General features: G+C 38.1%; 1 long non-coding RNA gene across 1 annotated transcript in view; it reads right to left on the bottom strand.

Moving 5' to 3' along the window:
* Positions 1 to 18,557, bottom strand: part of LOC107518505 — a 559,217-nt gene extending 540,660 nt beyond the window's left edge. The window contains exons 1-6 of the long non-coding RNA XR_004954837.1: positions 16,473 to 18,557; positions 15,738 to 15,819; positions 15,390 to 15,608; positions 11,230 to 11,621; positions 4,837 to 4,909; positions 4,320 to 4,415 (exon numbers count right to left, since the gene is read on the bottom strand). This is a non-coding gene — a long non-coding RNA (uncharacterized LOC107518505). The remainder of the gene's footprint in view (positions 1 to 4,319; positions 4,416 to 4,836; positions 4,910 to 11,229; positions 11,622 to 15,389; positions 15,609 to 15,737; positions 15,820 to 16,472) is intronic.
* Positions 18,558 to 24,009: the final 5,452 nt, after the last annotated feature.

Genomic DNA, 24,009 nt, shown 5'->3' with positions numbered 1-24,009 from the left:
TTATGGCAAGACTTTCTTCATGACATATTCTGACTTTTCTCTATCCTCGGTAAATAGAAAATAGCTATAAACTAGGGCAATGAGCCAAATACTTAATACATTAGTACATTAGTGGAAACTAGAGGGTTTTAAAAAACTTTTTTTCTCCCAACCAAGCCTGGCTTTCAAAACTGGTCGTGCAGTCGACTCAGATATTTTATTCCAAAGTCCCAAGCTGAATGGTGCTTGCCTCCGACTCGGCGCGGTCCAGCCCCCAGTTGCAGTTCTCCCCAAGGCCAACAGACGACTCTGACAGAACTGAGGGGAAGTCCTCCTCAGGAAATGCGCAGAAGAGGATACCCGTTTATTTTAACAATATCGCTATCACTCTACGTGAAAGAGGCTCGGCATGTTTGTATACCAAGAGTAGGAGGCAAGCAGATAGGAGGAGGCCAAAGTCGGACCGGGGAGAGCCAGTCGTTAGGTTGCCGTGCTGGGGACAGATGGCACAGTATCAAAGCCAACGAAAGGAATTTGTCTGAAAAGGGAGCCCTTCCACCGAAGAGAAGGGAAGGGCTAGGGGCTCTTGGTCATCAATCATTCCCCTACTGCCTCTCTGCTGTCAAAACGTTCTGTCTGTAACATACAATAGTTATTTTAAATGAATGCTGTCGCTGTGAGAAAATTTCCCATCCTCCTGTGATCCTTCCTTCAAACAATTTAAGTCGTTTTATTAAGAAAATAATAACCCTGTCCATTTACAACACCAGTACAAACGTCTTATTGTTTTCGCTCGGATGAAAACGTTAGCCAGACCCAGAGTCACAAAGTGGCCTTTTCTCCACATCAGCCGGTTTGGGTTCTAACCAGGACAGACGCCTTGTCTTGTATTTTCTTTCACTGTTTCCTTTTATTATGTTTCCTTTAATGAATTTCTTTATTCGACTGTGGATATAAAATATGGCAACCAGATTTTCGATGATTAACTCATTCAATAGGAAATATATATTCCTGTTTCAAACAGCGCATCTGTCTGCTCTCAGGAATGTTAAATAATAACAATAGCACAACAACCGAGCAGCTTGGGATAGGAAATGAAAACCACCATGAGCTCTGGAACACTTGGAAGGACACTCTGGGCGGAATGTAATTAAGTAGTTGGAATTTGTGGTTGAGGCCACCAGGATTAAAAATATGCCTCCTGAGCAAAGCGCCTCAGAGTTTTCAAAGATCAAAAGCATTGGCACATGTGATGGGAAGATCAGAGCCTCCCCCTTCCAGGTGTCTCCGCCACAAATAGAGATTCCACGCGCCTGATGGGGCTCTGTGTTCTCCGTGAAAGCCAGAAAGGAGAGGAGAACGTGTCTTCTTGGGAAGAGAGAGAAGAGAGTCCTGTTTGTTCCTGAGTGGGAGACACATACTCCAGTGACCGGAGCTGCCATCTTTCTACCTCATCTGCTCAGCTGAGAGAAACAGACCCGCCACATTGTACTTAACGTTAGTGGGACGATAAAAAGTGAGAATGACAACTCTGAGACGCATCTTCTTGGAGAGCCATTTTTCTAATGCAGCTTCATTGCCTGCTACAGCTCCAAAAACAGAGCAGTCAGAGGACCTGGGCAGCGCCACCACACAAGAAAACAGAAAATGAACGAAAACTTGTCTCTTACATTGCCCCTACCATGGAGAGAAGTGAGAGCGAAATACCCAGGGAAAATTAATGCTGATATTGTGGGATTACTACATGTTTTAGGCTGAATAATGGCCCCCAAAGGCAGCTAGGTCTTAATCTCTGGAAACTGCGGATGTTAGTTTATGTGGCTGATGAGACTTTGCAGATGTGATTAAATGAAGAATCTTGAAATGGGGAGATGTCCTAAATGATCCAGAATTGTACCCTCATAAGTACCTTTATAAAAGGGAGATAGAGGACAGTTTGACTGCAGAAGAAGAGGAAAGGAGGAAGCCAGGGTCAGCAGAGTCAGAGAGACGGACCTTTGACACTGGCTCTGAGATCAGAGAAGCCGCATCCATGGCCTCGAGTCCCGGGCAAGCTGGAAAAGCGAGCAAACGGCTTCTTTTCTCCCAGAGCCTCCGTATGGAAAAGAGCATTTCAAATACGAGAGTGATACCAAACAAGACAATTAAGAACAGAATAAAGGAGCAGTGATGGAGGGAATTTGGAGCCATGAGCACGGAGTTCAAGGTCAGAGTGCAGGAGATGCAGAGAATGAAAAGCTAGAATATTGGTTGATTTAACACATGTGGAAGCCACCTTGATAATGTCAGAAACTTTGGGTAAAGAGGGAAGTCATGTCAAACCCTTCAGTGATGGCAGGACTGCCAAGGGCTCAGTAAATCACAGACCCCAGAAAGATAAAGATAATATAATGGATTTTTGAGCCTGTATGGAATGGGAGAGTTTACATATCCATGAGGGAAGATGGTCTGACCCTGTGAATTAGAGAAAGGAGGACATCAATCCTGTGTCCTGACCTGGGGAAGGAGTAGTAGTAAACCCTGAAATACTACCTGATCCCTCCTCTTAAGTTTCACGTAAACGTTTCTTTCTGGTATAGAATGTATTTCATCTTAAAGTTCAATGTGAAGAATATGCTTTCAAATTTTGAGTAATAAGTCATGGACATTATGAATTCTCCTTTACATTCTGAAAGTGACTCTTGAGAGTAATATATGCTGCCAGTGAAGACCTTCTTGCTTGATGAGAGTTCTTTCTCTGTCATGCATACAATATCCTGTACTTTGTTCTGTGGCATTACTAAGTGCTTTCCACCATACTCCTTCTTATGAGTTTTTATAAGAAAAGTGTTTCTAAGCCCTAAAAGAAGACTATAGCAAAGTCCTTAGAAACCAGACTTTGGAGCCTGTCTCGGTTTGAATCTCAAGTTATCTCAGATAAGCTATTCAGCTTATCAAAGCCTTAGCTTTTCTCATCAGCAAAATGGGGTTAATAAACCCTATAGTACATTGTGTAGCACATAAATATAGCTGTTACCTTAGACTTGTTGACTTCACATACCTATTTCTACCTCGTTTCTGATTTAAGGATGTTTGTCAAGAAAAGATAGAGTTTCATCTATGACATGCATTCAGGAGGATATTGCCTAGAGAAAAAAGTTTTGGAACAAAATTTTTGCAAAGGGCGGAACCAGGTCAGAGGCCATCGTCCTTGCTCACAGCCACATGCACTGGTTCCTTTCTTGCCAGAAAGTGAAGCTAGCTCCACACAGACAGTCATCGACTTTAACTCAAATTCTTGTTGACGCGTTCAATTCTCAGGATGCTTCTAAGCACACTACGCTGGTTGGTTATCACAGGTCTAGATCTTTTCTTGCCATGGGTTTCCAGAAGTCTTTGCCATGCCACACTGTCCTTAAACATCATGCGCCTTTCATCTGTTCATAAACACGCCTATAGGTCTTTGCAACTACTGTTTCTCTGACCCTGCTGCCCTTTCCATTTTCTCTGTCTAGTGAGCGCCCACAGAATCCTCAAGACCCAGATTAAAAGTTGCCCTAAACCAAATGCTGCATCTCATCCTGAGTTGATCATTTCTGCTGCTGAATGCTAGATCATCTTTATGTGACTCATTGGCATGCATGTCGGAATCAAAGTAAAGCTTTGTAAAACTCATGTAACTGAAGGGAACAGGCAAGCATGTATGTTTTGAAAAGAATAACAATAAAAGAAATTCACATATGTTTCTGTGGTACATCCCTGGGTAAGATAACTGTCGTAGCATAATATATATAAATAATAACTATTGGTTTGTAAGTTTTCCTTCCCGACTAGACTGTTAGCTCTCGGTAGAGAAAGATCTGGTTCTCCTTGTTTGTATCCCCAAAACCCAGCATGACATTTTATAAAACACACTCAATAAACTTTTTAAAATAAGTTAATAAATAGAAGCCAGTTTTACCTCTATTAGAGCAATTGCTTAGATATTCAATGATTATTACAATTAAGGAGAAAAGCTGTAGTTTTTCCATTGTTACATATTCAGTTCAAGGACTTTTTTGTCCGAATATGAAAACTAAAATCTGAACTTTGCAAATTGCTTTGCAAAAGTCACTCTGGCTTTAAGTAATATGAAGTGTTATTAGCTGCCTGGCCCTGTATTAAATACTGCTGTCAACAGATGTTATTGTGGGCCCTGTGTCATGTCTATACAATGACAGAGCAAGACCTCAGACCACACGGGTCGAGGGTGAGATTGGATGGTATGGTTCAAGAAGTCATCACAAAATGAGGTTCTCTTAATAGGATTTCTACTTTTTGACACTCTTTTGAAATCAAAAGCTAAGCGATTTTTTTCCTACCTTTCCGTGGCTTCATCCCTGGGTAGCTGAACCAGGCGACATTGTAGGATACAACTTCTGAAAGGAGCTGTACCAGCTCAGTCGGTAGGCTGCATTCTGTGGGTAAGGAAGAAATGGCAGCATGAATTAATGTGTAGTTAGTGTCATGTCTGTCTCTTAAAGACTGAGATTTGAGCAACTGCTGGTGGAGACATGGAATTTCTCATAGTATTTGTTGGTATTCATATTTCATAAAAGAAAGTAACCAGCTCCACCTGAATTAGCATGAGATCCTAACCCAAAAGGAGAATTGGTAGGTGTCATAGAATCAGGAGAATTAAAGAAACAAAATATCAAGACAGAACCAAGAGAAAGACAGTTCCGTTAAACAAATCTGGACATAGATTTCAACAAACAGGAACTTTGATTTTTTTTTTTAATAGAACATGTTCCAAGTGGGGCATGCCACATGGAGTGTTATTATTCTAGGTTAATATGAAGAATGTAAGGCAGTGAAAAAAGTGGAAGGTATTCTCACATCATAAACAAGGCGGGGTCACGTTGTCCAACTTGGGCATACTCCAGTCAATCCAAAGCATCCTTGGATGAGGCTTCAGAGATAATGAGGAAGCAAAAATGAAGAGATGAATCACCAACCAGTTAAACTATAATTTCCTTTTTTTTTCCCACCCAATAACAGGAATGAGATGAGCTATATCAGAAGAATTTCCTTTGCTTTGTTTTCTTAACCATTATCTCTACAGGCTTATAACTAATTCTTCCTATAGTATTAGTATTTATTTTCATCATCATAACAAATTACGAGTTCTTCAAAGTGAGCAATTATATCTTTTAATATTCATGCGTCTCAACAACACCATCTCTATTCATCTGTTTATATCCAATGTACAGTAGATGATCAGAGATAATGCATTATCAAATCTTATTCTGACTGTGGAGTCATAGCTTAATCACCTGGCAATAATTGGTAATTTTTCGAAGCATAAAGATAAATGACAAAATCAGCAAAAAGAGAAAATCACGAAGCCTACTTTGTGTTGCTACTAGGAATAAGTGGATTACACTGTGAACTGGATCTCTTAAAATAAAATTATATACATATATACATAAGTGTGTGTGTGTGTGTGTGTGTTGCAGTCAGACTTTGAATTAAAGTATCTTTCTTCTAAACAACAACAAAAAGACAAAATTCTCCAAAAGAATTTAAATTGGGTTCTTGAAGAGATATCTGCACTCCTATATTTATTTTATTTTGAAATTACAATGCTATAAATTGCTGCTAATTCAGAGATAATATTGAAACCTAAAGAGTCCTGTATGATAGCCATCTCCATGGGAAATAAATAAATGGGATTCAAGGGGAGATTAATTAGACATAACAAAGGTTTGCTTTCAGTCTGACTCATGAAAAATTTATTAGAAATTGTTATTCAAAAAAAAGAGAGAGAATGAGAATAGCAAATAACGTTGTTATTTCCAAAGTTATCCTGGAAATGACATTTAAAAAAAACCATTGAATTGAATAATTCTATCAGAACTCAAGAGTTCTTAAAGTTTAAGAAACTGCTGACCACTCTCATCTTAAATACAGTATTAACATAGCACTTTATCTCGATTTTTATGGGGACAACAATAAATATTAAGACAGGGTCCTATGCATATGTTCCTTCTTACTTTAAGTCTAGAAAATAATACATCTGTTTAACATCAGGACTGCTCTGGAATTCTCATTGAAAACTTTTTTAACAGAATATTCCAAGAATATCTTTTGTTTCCTCTTACTGGGTAGTTTTAAATCCACTGTAAACAATGGAAGCTTAGCCTTTCCTCCTCTCCTTAATACCCTTTCTGATAAAGCGGAAAGCAGAAACATTTTAAATGATGTGTTTATATATTAGATATTTAGTTTATCAATTATTTCTTCCCCTAGTCATTCTTCCAGAAACAAGCTGAAGATAGACATAGACGCAACAGGACACTTTTTGTCAGCAGTTTCGCTGTTAGTTTGCATATGTGCTTAATTGTACAGGATGTACCGAGTGCCGTTGCTATTTTGGTCCTGGTTTCTTTACTGGAAAATGGGATCTGTTTTTCGTGAGGCTTGACCATTCATATTTGATCGCCTGAAGAAACTCGTTGCTTGAATTCTGTCTAATATTTCATAACCTTCACCTTGCCCTAATTGTTCTGTTTTTCTCTATCGTCTCACCAACTTGTACTCCTTTTAGAAAATGGCATCACAATACTACAGTACTGTAGACAGCATTTTAGCACGGTGTTATTAGAATCAAGATGGTCCACAAAGTCATATTCACTCGTACCATTTACTTTTGTAGCATACAAAGTAAATAAAACGTGATTTTGTCCTAACCTTTCCTGTATGATTTCACAATTGTTTACATCTTTCCTCCTTAAGTTTAGCGTATCTCTTTTTCTTATACGAAATCCAAATTCTACATGTTTTAATTATTATATGGCTGGTATGCATTTGTATATAATCCCTTTTTAGATATTAACACTATCTACTTTAACGTAAAAGACAATTCTATTAAAAATCCTCTTCGAAATTACTAAGCAACTAAACGATGTATAAAACTACACCTACAAACTCATTAAAACTGAGACGAGTGTAGCTTCATGCTGCTGACGTTTATATCATGGTTTTATGCACAGTCTTTCAGGTATTGGTGGCTGTGCGATTAATGTAGTATATTTTGAATAAACTGCTGTGTACCGAATGTTAGGTTGCTAATTTCTGAGCTTTATAATCAATCATGAGATGGCTGAAAGCCCATACATTGCATTGTACCTGCCGTTCCACAAGCTACTGTATGGCACCCACAGCACTTGTAGCCATTAGAAGGGGCCTAGACACTAAAATGTTGAACGCCAGTGGAGTGAGTGTCTGGTAGAGTTGCAGGATACAGTTTCTCCAATTGCCAGTTAGATTCTGGCAAGGGTAGCCTCTCTCAGTGTCAGTGAGAAAAAACATATTCTTCCTCAAAAAATAAATTGTATCCTTCCACTATAAAAATAGCATAATAAAAATTTTAAGTGTCTATAAGCAAATGCTACAGTGGAGGAATGAAAAACTAAATCTGAAATATCCAACATGGCATAGATAGAAGGGAAATCTCAGATGAATGTTTTCAGAGTCAAGCATATAACAAGGCCTTACTAAAGCCGGTGCCACTCAAGGAAACACCCCAGGAAACAAAGAAGAATTCCTCTTTGTGGGGAACAGTCAACACATCTCTGAGACTTTGGGGTAGGCAGAACCAAAGAAATAGAGGGTTGGCTTAAAAACTCCTCATTAACTGATAGAAAAAATAAAATTAGGATATTTAATTATTAACCAAGAGATTCGCTTTAGCAGTCAGACTTCAGAATCTGAATTTGTCAATTATAATCAAAGTGTCTTCTAAACAGCAATATAAAGACATAAAATAACCACATCTTGAAACGCTCTCGATATTTATTTTCCATTCGTTTCATGGATGTTGTATTGAAGCGAACAAAGCACATTCATTGTTAACACCAGAAAAAAGTATGTATTGGAAATTTAACTAAATATGCATTGTACCTTATTGGTATTATAATACTATGAATAGGTATATCTCTAAATTTAATTATTGTAATATAATACTCATAGTATAATATTCTATATCTTTAAGTATATAATTTTTATTAAGAATAATTTTCCTTTTTTTATTCAGTGATTTTGAAAATGCAACCTATAACAACAAAAAGATGACTAGCATTCAGAGTCTATATAATCTAATAATCTAATTATCGTAGGCAAACTTTGGCCTATTTGAAAGCACAATTTTATTGCGCAAACATAAAATAATCAAGACTATTGATTTAATATTTTAAACTAATATTATTGAGCTCTTTTTTATAGTTAGCAGCTATACAAAGTAATTTACAAAATTGATTTTTTTTAAGAGCCTTAAAATTTGGTAAAACTACTGTGCCGATTTTGTTTAAACTTAGTGTGAGAACAACACAGACGCAGTCTGCACGGTGTTGGACATACAGCATTATTTCTTACATAAAGGTTGTGAGAATAATATTTACTCAGCTAAGTATGATTGTGAACAGTTATTAATAGAAGTTTTGTAATTTTAAGCATCTCTAGTAAGCAAAAAGTTATTTATTATTCCCCATAAAGTGTTTCTATTTTCCACTTTTAACATTTTCTTTGTTCTGATTTTTATGTTTTCTCCTTTGGATCTTAAAATAAATATATTCTGAGATCACAGTTAATTACTTAAGTGCATATTTCTGTTTTGAATCATACTTTGGCCAAGAGTGGAAGCAAAGGATGAAGATAGGGTTGACTGACTTTCCTCCAGAAAGAAAAGGGAAAGGAAAATTCAATATAAACATAATTGTTCAAAACACTACGGATTTATGTACTTTTGAAATCCTGGAAAGAGATGAACTCCACGTGGCACCCCTGGACAGTATCTGTCTGTGTGTTGGGTACGGTGCAGATATGAAATACTCCTCTCTAGATGGCAAGGCCTGACTGGAAACATTCTGTCTGCCAGCTCTCCATTATCCACGGGCTATGATTACATTTGAAAATTAAACAGAACCTTGCCTTCTCTCTCTTTATACTTTCTTTTCTCTCTCTTTCTCTCTCTCTCTCTCTCTCTCTTTCTCTCTCTCTCTCAAATTTTCGACAATTACACTGACATGCAGTTCTCCACCAAAAGTTCTACCTTGGAAAACATAAAGAAAAAATCAACCACTTTGAATCCTGTTAATGGACCATTTAGGATTTAGTTAAGAGAAGAAATTAGCTAACATAACACCCCACAAATTTCCAAGGGAAATCTTGTCATATCCTGAGTAGTTCACAGTTTAGAAAAATAAAATCCTTTCGTTTGAGGCTTTGCAATTGTCTTAATAGTTAAAAAGGCCAGCCAATAGTAAGTAAATGACGATGCATAATATTCTTTGGCTGGTGTAAGTTAGGTATAGTCTTGCAAATGAAGGTCCTTTTTCTTATCGAGCAGACATTTTACCTGCAATACTGTTTTTAACTTGTTCAGGAGAATTTGTCATCAATAAAGGGTTTCATTATATGTTACTTGCAAAAATTTGGCAAGGTTACTATCACAAAGAAGTTCATTGCATAGAAATTTTAAAGCATGTTTTCCAAAAGAACAGAATGTTTAGAAACAAAATATATGGCTTAGTAGTCTTATTTAAGTGACTCAAGTGAAATTTCGTTTTCTTTTGTTGCCTGAAGAAACCAGATTATATATTCACGAATTATTTTTTCTAACTAAAAAAGCCTCTACTCATTTGTTCTCACAAGAGTTCAATAGGGGTCACTCTAAGGGTAGTGGGAAGTCTCTGTGATTTCTTCCAATTCTAAGGTATTTTAGGCTGGTTCCAACCCAAGGCCTGTAATCTAAAGGAAAGGTCTAGTCTGAGTATACCAGTTACCCAATGGTTAATCAAGAGATCTGTGCAATTTCTCACTTTTAAATTCAGGTACCATTAGGTACCATGGAAATACAGACATAATCTTAGGATAGTTGACATAACTGCCCAAGGAAAGCCCTCAATGATTTCTATTAGTGAGGAGCAAATGAAAAAAAGAAAAAAAAAGATGATTGGTCATTTTTTACTAAATCTCTAACTTTAACTGACATAAATATTTATATGTATTCAATTTTAAAACAATACCCAAAATATTGTTAAAATAGATTTTGGATCAACACTAAACATACATACATACATATATATATATATATGTATATACATACATATATATATATATATATAAAGTGTTTATTATCTTTTTCTTATTTCAACTTTTCAAGGCAGGTACTCAATTAAGAGCTTTTCTCTATTTAATGTTGTTTGACAAATATTTCCTATGTATCTAATAAGATGTTAAGCATTGTAGGGATATTGAAAACTAGGTTTTGAGCAAACAACTTACATACTGTATACGAATCACCTGAAACTAATGTAAAACATATATCTAGTCTGAATGCACAGGAACTTGACAGAAGAGCGATCTTAATGAGAAATCAAAAAGAGAGCAAGAAATAACCCTACTAAGGATCATCATTCTGTCCCCACACGGCACCAGACATTTGGGAAGGTATTCAAAAATACTTAGTAAGTAGAGGACTTCGAGGACTGGGTGATTGAATCTATATCATGTATCCTCTACACTGGACTTCGAATATAATACTTATGTGAACCCAGTGAGTTCTGCAATCCACAGCTATGTGGCAGTTATCCAGCTCTGATAAAGATGAGAGAACTCCAACCCAAATCAAAAATCTCTGGGGCGCCGCTAACGAGGAATCATGGTCAGTAATTAGAGAAAGACCAACGGGCATGAGCACAGGATTACAGAATTTTTTGTCTTACTGTCAAGGTCCCACTTGGACCTCTTAGAGTTTTAAGGGTGACATAGATGGGTTGATTAGAGAGCAGGGAAAAAAAGGAACCTGTCTGACACTCAGTGTATAAAGTTCTATGACATTTAAAATGTATAATTCTTAACTTTTTTCTTTTTGTAAATTTTATTATCAATTTAAAGTATACCGCACATTTATATAGTTCATGGAATGATCCTCCGATTGCTTTTTCTCTAACTTTTTTTCTTTTTTAATGCATTCTCTTGATTTTCTGTTTCCTACCCTGGTTCTTTCTTTCTCCCTACCTCTCTACCACCAGCACACTTACACAAGTGAAAACAATATTTGAAATTATACAATCTGAAAACAGTTTATTCTAACAGTAGTGTTTAAGTGAGTGCTACTTTTAAAAGCATGGTCAAGCCTCTTTTGTTCTTGCCTAACTACAGATAAGAAAAACATTTCATGCAATAAAAGTAGTTTAGTCTGCTCAATGTTCTGGGAGTGATATTTACCCAAAGGCCAAATGTCGCATCTTCAGAGCAGAGGCGTCATGCAGTTACAGTGTCATCACAGAGTGTGGAACATCTGGGAAAGCGGCCACTCGCCACACCCTTTTCAGAACACCGCTGACAAAGTGCACATTGTGGGGGTCTGCCATTCCCCAGCTGCTGGCCTGACGAATTTCCCAGCAGACCGTTCAGTTAGCTGGCTCTTTATAGCCCGTTCCCCACAGAAGATGCAAAGGGCCAACACCTGCTTGCTTTGAGAGCGGACCGAAAAAAAACACAGGTGGTGGGAAAGTCTTCATAGCACGTGCGGATAAAAGAGTGCGACCAGGAAGCATAAAACATGGTCTGCCGATAGGAAGTTTCCAGTGGCATAAGTTTTTGGACACTTATACTGACTGAGAAAAGAAAGGAATAAAAGATATATTTAACTCTCATTGTAAGGTCGACCAGACACACAAAAAACTGACTCATTTTGGGCAAGTCAGTGTTTGAGTAATTCTATTAGGTCAGTGTGGATAATTTTAATTCTGTATTCAAACAATTATCTGTAGACTAGTCACTCTTTCTACTAAAATTAAATTGAATTTTATTAAATTAAATTGAATCCATGGCCGCACCTTATATTTACCTTTTTTGTCAACAAATTTCCTTAAAAAAATGCCATATTCTTAGATTTTTTTTCCTAATAAAACTAAATTCAATGCATGTAAATTTTTTAAAAAATTTAAACCGGAAGTTAAACTTTTTAAAGCATTTTAAGGTAATTTCTACTGACTCACGCTTACCAAGTGTTTGTGTCTGAAGAAGGTGATTTGAAAATTCCTCCTGGAAATGGGGCATCACTCTTATGTCATACAAAATAGCAAATGTAAAACCATACTTTGGGGAAAAGGAGAATATTCTTTTACATTGACGACTCTAGAGTTAATTTGTTTGAGTCTCTTACAGAAAATGAAGAATACCAAATTCAGTTTCTCGTTAAAATAGGTATATGTTCCCCACTCTTCAAACGTGTCTGTTTATGTGTATATTTTTAATTTATATTATAAAGTCATATTTTAGAAAACAAGCACTCAATGTTAAAATTTACACAACATAGACAAGTTAAAAAAGAAAGGATGTGAAAGCCCTATCACCTAGAAATAAAGTAAATTTGAGAAAAGAACATCAATCTAGACTTATTTCAATATCTGATCTAGGAATATTTACCCATCTTCATCTGTGTTATACATACATGGATACACAGATAAAAAGCCTGATAGAAGCTTTATGACAAAGCATCTATATTGTACAGACTGTTTTAGAGCTGGTTTCATTCAATATTTTCATTATGTCTGTATAACAGAACTACATTGTTTATTTTGATATTTGAATCATAACATAACAATTTCTTTACAATTTTGCCATCACTGGGTATTAATTTTTTTCCAATCCGATAGGTAAAAAATGATATTTAATTATTTAATTGAATTCCATTTCTCTGATATTTAGCCAAATTAGAACATTTTCAGAATGTTAATGACTACTTGTATTTACTTGTTTGGGAAATTACCTATTTAAGCTCTATGACATTTTTTCTATTGTTTACTTTTGTTCTTAATTTCTTAAAACTATTTGTAAATTATTGATCTTAAGCTCTTCATATTCCATGTCTTCTAAAGAATATTCCCAGCCCTTTATTCGCCGTGTGGAAATAAGTGCACATACAGTCATCTGCCCTGATCTTCGGGGAGTGTGTTCCAAGACCCCCAGCGGATGTCTGAAACCACTGATCATAGAGTGCCCTATATATACCATGTTTTTCCTCTATGCACATATCTATAATGGCGTTTAGTCTATATTAGGCACAGTAAGAGATCAACAATAATAATAAAATCAGAGCAATTATAATAGTATACTATAATATGAATTATACGAATGTGCTCTTTCTCTCAAAATATCTTACTGTACTGTGCTCACCCTTCTTCGATACTAGAAATCATTTTTCTTGCTCTTTTTTTTTTAATTAACTGTACATGGCTCTGTTCTAATCCATTATTTAAAGTTTAATTATCAGAGTATCGTGGCCTTTCCAAATTATGGTGGTTGCTTCATGTTTTCTCCCAAATATCACTTAAAATGAAAGTTTTAAAATATAAACTTAACATTCATTAGTAGCAGTAATAGAAAATTTTTAAAATTCTTGTTGTATGATGCCAGAAAATAGTTATTATGGCAATAATTGCAATATTTAACAACATATTGGAGAAGCAGATAAATTTGATCAATACTCTATAGTATTAGTAATAGTACAGTAGTATAGCGTAGTAGAGTGTAGTATAGTATAGTATAGATGCAAATTGTTTTAAATGAGGTATATTCAAAGAATGAAAAAAAATAATTTCTGCATAAAAATATTGAAATATAGGTATACTCAGTGATAAGACTGCATTTTTTCAGAGCCCAATCGAAACTTCCAGCCTTATAAATTTTATCAATATTATTATTTATTACTTATACTTCTTGTTCAAACTTTGTAAAAATCCGTTGTTTGTTTCTGCAAATACTGGCCGATCAATCATACTGGGGACATACTGGGATTTGCCTGTTACCTTATTTTTTCTCCATTCTTCTGATAAGGACTCTAACAAGTATTAAGTGGCCAGATGTAAAACACCTAGACACAGAAAACTCTAAAAAAGGAAACTCCTGGGTCTCCTGTTTCAGAGTAGCTGAGGGTGGGCCCCTGAGCACAGCATTTTCCAGATGCTCTTCAGGGACTCTTTTGTCTTTGCTCGCACTAAACCCAGCTCTTTCGGATGGTCGCCAGTTTTAGGAAACTTAGGCTCTACTATTAAATAAAAACTCAAGCTGATTTCTCCATTCATATAATAAAAATAATGTGTGCTGTCCCAGGTTCAGGTGCTCTGGGTTTTTTAACAAATGCAGTAAATTTGATAATTAACTTTGGATAAGGAAGCATGCAGGATATAGAACACGCTTTAGGAAGAAAAAAATATATATGTGTGGTTTCAGCAGAATGGGAAGACTGCCCAGAACATGTCCCCTGCTATAAGATTAGTTTGGGAATTAGGGATTTACAGCGCTTACCCCCATCGAGAGGGGACTTGGCGATATTCCCTAGAACTGCAGAGATAAACGGGCGGGAGTGAAAGAAATGAGTAAAGGCCAAAGGCTGCTGGAAAACAGGCTTTCCTGTCACTAAGTCGTGATGTTGTAAAGGGTTCTGAAGTCAACCGAGGTTCCAGCCTGGGAAAGAAGGTTTCTGCACGTTAACCGGAGTAACAGCCGACTGATTCAGTCTCTCCGCGGTCCGCCTGAGACGCGCAACAGGAAGGTCTGAGCTGAAGGCAGGCGGCGGGGGGGGGGGCGGCCCCTCAGCCCAGCGCTCCCTGGCACACCTCCCGCTAGTGTCTGTCGTGCCCCCGGTGGAGGCCGGAGAGCGGGACTGAACGGTGACAGTGCGGATGACAGCAGTAATGAATGATGACAACGGCGGACTCGGAAATGACTAGAAGACTACTGCAGGAGGCGAGACAAAATATAATGATCTTTGAAAAGTGTCTGGATACGTGAACGTGAAGGGGGTGGATACGAGACACTGGCAGAGAGTTCCTTCTGAAAGGAGATCCGTCGGAATTCGCTTCCATGCAAACATAAAGCAGAATGAACAAGGTGGTAACATAGGAAAGTAGTTCCTAAAAGCTGCTGTAAAGATAAAATGTTTGAATTCCGAAAGGGAATTATGTGTAGTAAGCAAAATAAAACAGTACTTAAGGGTTCCCTGAAAGTCCCCTCGTCTGTCCCTAGACACCACTCCTGACTTCTTATTTTGCTCTCTGTTGTCCTCTCCTTTCCTGCTCTGAGAGAAAGTTCCGATTTAATATCCATCATTAATGGTCTCATTTGCAGTGTTTTCAAGTAGCAGACATATGTTCTTTATTACTGCTCTCCTTTATGTATTTCTTCCTTCTCTGTGCTGTTTTGATTTCTTTCATTCTTTCTTTCCCTCCTACCTGTCTTCTTTCTTCTTCTCTTTCTCTCCCCACCTCCCAGACCCTAGAAGAGGTGCAGGAGGTCAGAAAAGCCTGCATTTCCTCAAGTCACAGACATTCATCTTGAAAGACTTCTCTTGGAAATATAAGGAAGGAAAAAAAAACCACCTCCAACGTGGGAATGAATAGGTGTGAATTCGGTTCCAGCCTCTGCCTGTGGGCTTCCTGGGTTGGCTGCTTCTCCATCCTCAGAGCAACAACTTTCAGGCCATGGCCACACCTGGCGTTTAGTCCTGCTCCAGGTGTCAGCGGCTTGGGCCTGCCCCGGTTTCTCCAGCGTTTGGTACTCACGGATTTCAGCATTACGTCTTAAGCCAGAACACCTGACTTGAATATAGGAGGAGTTAGTTCTACCTGTAACAGTCTGTGTGACCACCAGTGACTGCTAATGTCGACTACTCTATAAGATGATGTCACGCCTTACAACGACATCTTTATAGAGATCTTCACACTAACCTTTTAAGATGCGTTTGGTAGATGTTTCCTTCAGCTGCATGCTGTCTTTCCCAGTGCAGACATGGGCCTCTGTGTTTATTGCCTAACAATATAGAAATTTTCTTTACACTTTGGCTATGCCATTAGGGAATATACTAAGACTGGATTTGTGCAACTGTGGCGCAGTATTGATTTATACATGAGCAAGGGCAACTTGTAAGAGCTGGTGTACACCCCGCAACCCCCACCCAAAACAGGATGGAAGGAGATCTATATTAAATACCTACATACTCACTTATAAGTTCTGAGCACTGTGTAGAGCATGGTGACTAGAGCTGAGAATACTCTATTGTGTGCTTGAAATTTGCCCAGAAGTATTCTTATTTTAAAAAAAAAAATAGTAATATGGAGGAGATGGAGTTAATTAGGGTTGTGGGAATTATTTCACAAGGAATGCATATAGCAAATCATCACATTGTACAGTTTAAATATGTTATATTTTTTCTCGTAATCTATACTTAAATAGGCCTGCAAAAAAATTAAGTCTCATCTTCAGGTCCTCACTTTTCTCTAGAGTTGACAGATAAAGCACAGAATGCCTAGTTAAATTCCAATTTTACGTAAACAAGAAAGAATTTTTAGTATAACATGCCATATTTATATTTGTTATTTGTTATTTATTTGTCAATCCTATATAACTTGCGGTCTTGCATTTTTTCCGTCTGTGAAATCGGGCCTTCCCACAACGTAACACACCTCTTCCGACTACTCCCTTGCCCTTCTTCCGGCTTCTTTGCTCTGATCATGCCACCTGGTATTGCATCATGCATTCATTCTTTCCTGTGTCATGGTCTGTGTTCCAGTACTGAGATGCTAGCTCTGCGGACGCAGAGATGTTGCCGTTTGTCGTTCGCAGAAACTGAAGCCTAGAGCAAAGCAGAGCATATATTAGTTGCTCAATAAACATTGACTGAATTTATTGATTAATGAAGGGACCATCTATCTCAAAAACCTGTTTCTCGCCCATCAGATATGCAAATAATTTATGTGGATAACTAAACCTATATTATTTGCTATTCATCTTTTGCTGTTTTTTTCCTAGTTAGATTGAAACTATTCAAAGATATGGATGATGAGTACTTACTATGTTCCTGCATTCTAAGTTTTATATACGTAACACAAAAATCTTATGAAATCAGTACGATTTTTGCTCTTAGTTTGGCAGCCAGAAACATGAGGCCGAGTAAATAATCATGTCCAAATCCATATAATCTAATTATCAAGCAAGACTTGAGATCTCATTTACGATTGTCCATTGGATAAAACATTTTCTTAGTATTTATTTTATGCTTGAGGTAATGGAAACTTAGAAGACACACAAACAATATTCTTGTGTTTTTAATAATTTATTTTTACAAATTCTAATATACTGGCAAAAAGTGAGAAAGAAAAATTACTTGTGAACAACTAACTTAAATGAACCTTTGGTAACAGATTAAAAGCAATCTAACACTTCATTTTCCAGAGGTGAATTATATGGTTCTTTAATTAATTTTTCTGCACAAATTATAAGTAATTATACATTAAACAATACTATTTCACAAGAGTTTTCATTTAAGGTTTTACTAATGCAATTCTACATATATTCAGAGAAAATGAGAAGAGAGGGCAGCAGTATATTTTCTTATGTTATTTAATCTTCTGCAGGCTTCCATCCAAACTAAGCAACTAAAATGAAACACAGCTTCCCTTCCCCAGAGGGTTTCACTTGTTTCTTTCCTTGCCTCCTTTCCCTCTACCCCCTTGCCTTTCTTCCTGTGCTTTTGACTTTCCTTCTCTTTCCTTCCACCCACAGGCACTTTTGAAATGGCCTCAGAGGGGAGGGTGAGATCAGAAATGTGCCTATAGAACTCTCTACATGCTGATTTGGCAAGCATTCAACACAAACGCAATTAGAGAGCTTACCCTTGCATGAAATATTTGCTTTCCTGATAGTTACCAACTTGAAATTTTAGGAATGCTAGGGCATAATGTTCCTGTGTCAGAGCTAGGACCCTCAGCTTCTCTTTTCTCCAAGTTACTGTTTTTAAAGTTTGTATATAGTATCAAAGGCTCACCGAGCAATAAATAGGAAAGCATTTTAATAAAATCCACTTGGCCAACTGCAGACACTGCATCTGTCACTGGTATTCTTTGGCCAGAGTCTGAGGAATTATAGCACGCTCACTCACAAGCACTTGAGAGCACTGTGCGTACGATAACTGTTGACCCATGCGTGAGCACTGCTGAGCCCCGAAGCCCACCTTCAGCGACGGACACAGCAACCGACCAGGTGTTGGTGGATCATTGATAAAGGTGCTTGATCTTACCTCTCCGCTATAAAACAGCCACAAAAAAAGGAGGACTTAATAAAATACATAGGAAAACTTATTTGTTTTGCTTTGGGCAAAGATGAAAATATTCCAAATGTACAAACTGGGTCAATTCATCAACACTTGGAGAAAGTATTTGTATTTGTATTTGTACACACACATACCATATGTTAAGTATTTAAGTTTAGAAATTGGGGGGAAAATTATTTACCTTAAATTAGTTAAAATGGTTATACTATTACAGAGTCATTGATGTTAGTCATCATATTTTGCTCTACACTGTATCCTTGGAAACTAGTCTTAAAAATAGATGTTGTTCAATTTGTTAAATTGAGGTTTACTAAGAAATGTTACAGTATATGTAGAAGTGTTTGATTTTCAAAACAGAGAATAAAGTGAATAGACAAACACTAAAAATATTCTACAAATATAAGTAAAATTTATTGGGTGTCCAGGATGTCCCAGACACACTGCTAAGGACTTTGAAAGCATTAAATCATTCAGTGTTAAGATAACCTTTATAGGTTAGAAATCTTTTTGTAGATGATACACTGAGGTTTAATGATTTTAAAGAAGTCACCCAATACCACATGTAGTAAGGGGTATGCATCAGCCTCCTGTAGCCACTGTAACAAATTGTCACAAACTTGATGGCTCAAAACAACAAAAATTTATTTTTTCAGAAGTCTAAAATAAATATTATTGGGCCAAAATCAAGAGGTTAGCAGGGCTGTGCTTCTTCCAGAGGTCCTAGGAAAGAATCTATTCCTGACCTTTCCAATTTCTCATGGCTGCCGGTATTCCTTGGCTTGTGGACTCATCACTCCAACCTTCAAAGCAGCATCTCCAGATACTGCGTGGCTCCATCTTTACAACACCTTCTCCTCTATGGGCATACATCTAATCTCCTCTGCATCTTTCTGTTAGGACATTTGTGGTGTCATTTAGGACCCATCTAGATAGCCTAATAACCTCCTCACCTCAAGATTCTTAATTTAATTATTTCTGCAAAAACGACCTTTTTTGACCCGATATGTTTTAGGAGCCATCATTCAGTCCAAACTCGGATTCGACCTAGGATTTGAGCAGGTCGTCTGTCTCTAGGGCCTTTACGCTTAACCACTATGATATACCGCATCCCCAATATGTAACTTTTATATATACAGGAAGAAAATACAATGGATGAGGACCTAAAAAAAGGGCTAGACTAAGGTAAGAGACAGGTGGGAACTCCTAGGTATCCCACAGAAGGGAGAGGCAGAGCGAAGCTGGCACGTCAGCCGGATCGCTGTATTGTGGCTTGGAGTGTGGTGTAAAATGGGCTGACGCTGTTGCCTAAGAGAACAGACAGGAAACCAGGGCAACAGGTTACACACGGACGGACGGAGATCTGAGCCAGGGCGATGGCGAAGGAAGAGGAACGTTCGGGCAGGAAATATGAAAGAAGGAATGCCGAGACTTGTGGCCGAGTGGATCAGAAGGCGAGAGAGATAAAACGTTGCACTGATTCAGGGACATTTGTAAGCACTGTCTATACACCAGCCATTGCTGGGGTCCGAATATAGAGAATTAAATCACAGTTATTAACTTCAGAAAATTCAATAAAAGATCCGAACAAATAAACAAAGGATTAAAATAGAGTACGGTGGGAACGATCTCCTAGGGAATGTGAGGACGCGGTAAGAAAGGACCGTGCGGAATGGGCGTGCGTGTCAGGAATGGCGTTATGTTTTAGGTTCTTCCAGAATCAAGCTTGATGCAGAGCTTCCAGGATAAGAAGGATGTGAGGTCAGGGAACACACGTGGGAGAATGGACAACGGAGGCAGGGAAAAGGGGGAGGCCAACAAGCCAGTTATCAGTGTGGGTAACTGGAGCTCGAGCTAGTTGGGCCTTGTGGGAGCCAGTGCAGACAAGACGCCACGGCCTTATCCCACCCAGGACTGGGGGCGCCAGGAGATGTAGACACCAAGTCCCAATGAGAAAGTAGAGAATTCAGTTGTTGTCGTTGTCACAGAGGTGCCATAGCATCTGGCTGAAAATCAGTACTGATTTTTCACATTTAAGTCTTACTTTACTAGCCTTTAAAATAGGTATTCAGGAATGGTGAGATGTTCTTATTTCATATCATTAGAGAAAAAAGAGATTCATTAATCCTGAGAATTGCATCAGGAACGTTGATTCAGTAATCATTGCTGTATCACAGAGCCTCTACCTGCAGCATTAAGAGTGTATTTATTTGTTTCTCTGCTCCCTAAAACGCCCCTTCCCTGGGGCTGCCCTTGCCACCTTCTACACTTTGGGGCTCTAGTTCGTACAGTCTAATTCTTACGACTGACTGAGCGAAGGCGGCAGCAAATATCCAAAGGAACATTCGCTTCTCTTTTACTTCGTTTCTTCGGAGGTCCCACAGAAATAGTTGACTTCTAGTTTGGAAGGAGGACAATCCCACCATATGACAAACAAAAATTGTAATTGGATTCCTACAAACAAAGGAGTCACAAGGCCCGGTGGCCTGTGAGCCGGTCTTGTCTGCCACCTCGGTGTGGGCCCGGCTTCCTGCAGCAGCCCGAGAGGCCTTCGGGACATCCGTCCCTTCGCCTGAGACTCCCCGCTCCCTGGCCCTGTGTGTACTTCCGTGGCTTGTCAGACTGGTAGAGCGTTGGTCCATTAGGAATCTTATCACCTGCGGTTTTTATGGACTGTTCAGTAATGAAAATAGAGCGGCGTTTGAACTCCCTGACATGGAAACCTTCAAGAAGCTGTGGAATGTGGTCACTGGTATTTCTGGTATCTTTTAAATGTCAAGAGAGCAGAATTTCTCTTGTCAGTTGTCACAGCAAGGCTAACAATTAAAGCCATCTGCACTTCATTTCACTCCCCAAGGGCATCTTTCATTTTTCACCAACTTCCTGTTGTTGACAGCACAGTTCCTCCCGATTTCTCTCTGCGACTGTGAGGTCACCACCAGGATCAGGCCGTTCGGCGATCTGCTGGCTTGGTCCAACCCCCAAAGAGTCCTTTGCCACAAAGGCTGCAGCCTCCAGGAACCGGGCCCCGCACAGACACAGAGCATGACCAACAGCCCCTCCCAAGCAGTGCTGAGGAGGGCGGGGGGCACGCCTGTGCCCGGACCGCCATCGCAGCAGACGCAGCTGTGCACAGGGCTTTTTTATTCAAGAAAAAAAAAAGAGAAAGGAAAAGAAGAAGTAGGGAGGAGGGTGATAAGGAAGGAAGGAGGGAGGGAGGGAGAGGTGAAAGGAAGGAAGGAAAAGAAAGGGAGAAAACAGAAGTTCACGAGGGGAGGGAAGGGAAGGGGAAAAAGAAAATCAAGTCTGTTCATTCCGAATTCGGGCTCGTTACTTTACTGTCAATCACAAATTCTGGGTGCCTTTATTGTCGTGTTTATCTCAATGAAGGACGGTGGCAGACAGAAAAGAGCAGAGTGTATGTAGAGCAAGTTCATGGATTTCATAGCGTCTTAGAGGAACCTCAAAACTGAACTGATGACAATGATTCGAACCAGTAATTTTGCCGGTTACTGTACTCGAGAGGTGTTCCTTTTTCGAAACAATTAGAGGAGTAATCCTGTTGCTGAGAAGACAGTTTTTTTCCAGTTCTGGGGATATATTTCTTTGACTGTCTGATAGTCAAGGCCAACAGATATTATATACTTATTAAAATTATGAATTCGTAATGTCCATTTTGAATTAACTTATTTAGCAACCCAATCCAGACAAAAGCAGAGTTTCTAGAAATTCTTTCAGCATGAAGATTACACATAGGCTAGGGAAATACACACTTGTTATTTCAAGTAGAAATTTAAAAATACCTAATCAGGTTTAATAGGCTTTTCAGTTTTATATGCACAGTTCTAACCAAAGCAAATGAACAAATTTTAAAGAATAATTCTCTTTGGCTCTATAGACAACAGAAGCAAAGAAGTCACGTCAGGGCTCCAGACATGTAGTGTTGTCCCAGTATAGACAGGATTTGGTCAACTTTGGATTAGCAAACTAGTCACTTGAGAGGTTCACTAATTTAGGTCCCTCAGGTACTGTTCAGTAAATTGCTGCTGTGCCCTTTCATAATGTCATATCCCCTGTGAAGAACTCTGCAGTTTGCCTGTTTGGCTCATTAAAAATAGAGTATAGTAAACATCCGTCATGTAATCGTCCCTGGATATTTCTGAGCCCGTAAAGCACAAAGTGCCAACACCATGTGTGAGGTTTAAATTTGTGTCAGATCATGTCTACTTTACACAGTTTTTGAAAACACAGCTAAAATCACAAAAGTCAATAAGACTTGAGAACAGATTCTGCTCTACACATATCCAGACCGTGAGAAGCTCATACAGCATTTTTCCCGAATAACCAGCAAGTTGTAATTTCTTTGAATCTTTTCTTTTATAAGCTGGATTAAAGTTATTACAATTTGTTTTCTAGATCCTTCTTGGTTCTAATAGAGAAAAATATTTTTCTTAAACATGTCTAAAGACACACTTCTGAATAAACTGTATCTTTGGGGATACAACCCTATAGCAACCTCAGGGTCAAAATAATTAAGCTACATAGCTATTTATAGTGATATAAATGTTTTCCCCACCTTCTGTTTCTAACAAAATGACAAAATACTGTGGCCCCTTCTCTAAGATCTTATTCTAAAAGAGTCAGAAATGCAAGAGGGACATTAATGAATCATGAAAATTAAAAATTAAAAAAAGAAAGAAAAGAAAATTGTGGTGCTTCCAGCAGTGAGGGAGGTCTAGAATGGGAGCAAGCATTTGCATGAAAGAAAAATGAAAGAGGCCTTGTACAGAAAATGGTGATAGTTGGCCTTGAACTTAGGTATGTGATTTACTTACCTCTTTGTATCAGATGTCCAAAAAAAGTAAAAACTCAATATGAAAGAGTCCAAGATGAGAGACTGAGTCCACATATACTTAACTTCACTCTTAATATCAAATGAAAATAGAAAAATAAGAGTAATATTAATTCTAGAAAACAGAAAGAGAGCCATTAGTGGAATTTCTGGAAGATGAAAAGCAGATGGAATCAAATTAACAACAAAACAAGCAAAGAAAAAACAACTTATTGAATAAAGATCTTGTCATTAACAGAAGCTTTAAAAGGACCAACTATCAAATTTTTTTTCTATTTGATTCCTATAAAAATATCTCAGTGCAAACATGCAGAGGCTGGAAATGCGAGCAGACCATGGGGTTGTCGGTACCATAATATGATGGTTCCTCCACCAACATCGACATATGCAAAACATCCAGCCACACTTTTACGAGATAGGCAATCTGTACAGGAAGACATTCGTGAGTCTTTTTGTTCTAAGAAACAACTAATAATCTGCAAAAATAGCTAGATTAATGGGGAAATTTTTGCCCATGGATGCTGAAAGGTTAATAAAATGCAGTATTACGAGATAACAGACCCTTAGCAAGTCAGGGATGCAAATAAGGAAATTCTTCTCAGGATATCTCTTTTACATGTGAAGTGAGAATAGGCAAATCTATTCTTCTAGATAGATGTCCTTTTAAAAACACTTTCTTAAAGCCTGCACTGTGACTTGAACCGGATGAGAACAGCAGCTTACCATTTCCCAGCATGGTTCAGAGAGGTCACATTAGGACTCCTCATTTATTGGAATTACATTAATTTATAGGTTAATTTGAGCAGAAATGGCACCCTTACAATATAGTTTTCTGATTCAGAAACATAATACATGCTTCCGTTTAATCAGCAAAACCAGATGGACACAGTTAAAGAAACGTCTCTAAGGTTCGCCTTTAAGTATCATATTCCCTGCTGGTTTTGGATAAATACTTATTTGCAAACCTGACCATTAAAACCTCCATGTTTCACCGTCTTCCCATTCCGTGGCAATTTTGAAAGCTGTATGTTTAAGATGGCAA

This window comes from Rousettus aegyptiacus, unplaced genomic scaffold (assembly GCF_014176215.1).
Source record: "Rousettus aegyptiacus isolate mRouAeg1 unplaced genomic scaffold, mRouAeg1.p scaffold_m13_p_16, whole genome shotgun sequence".
Lineage (NCBI taxonomy): Eukaryota > Metazoa > Chordata > Mammalia > Chiroptera > Pteropodidae > Rousettus > Rousettus aegyptiacus.
Note: the sequence above shows the minus strand (reverse complement) of the source record. Positions and strands in the feature narration are given on the sequence as shown.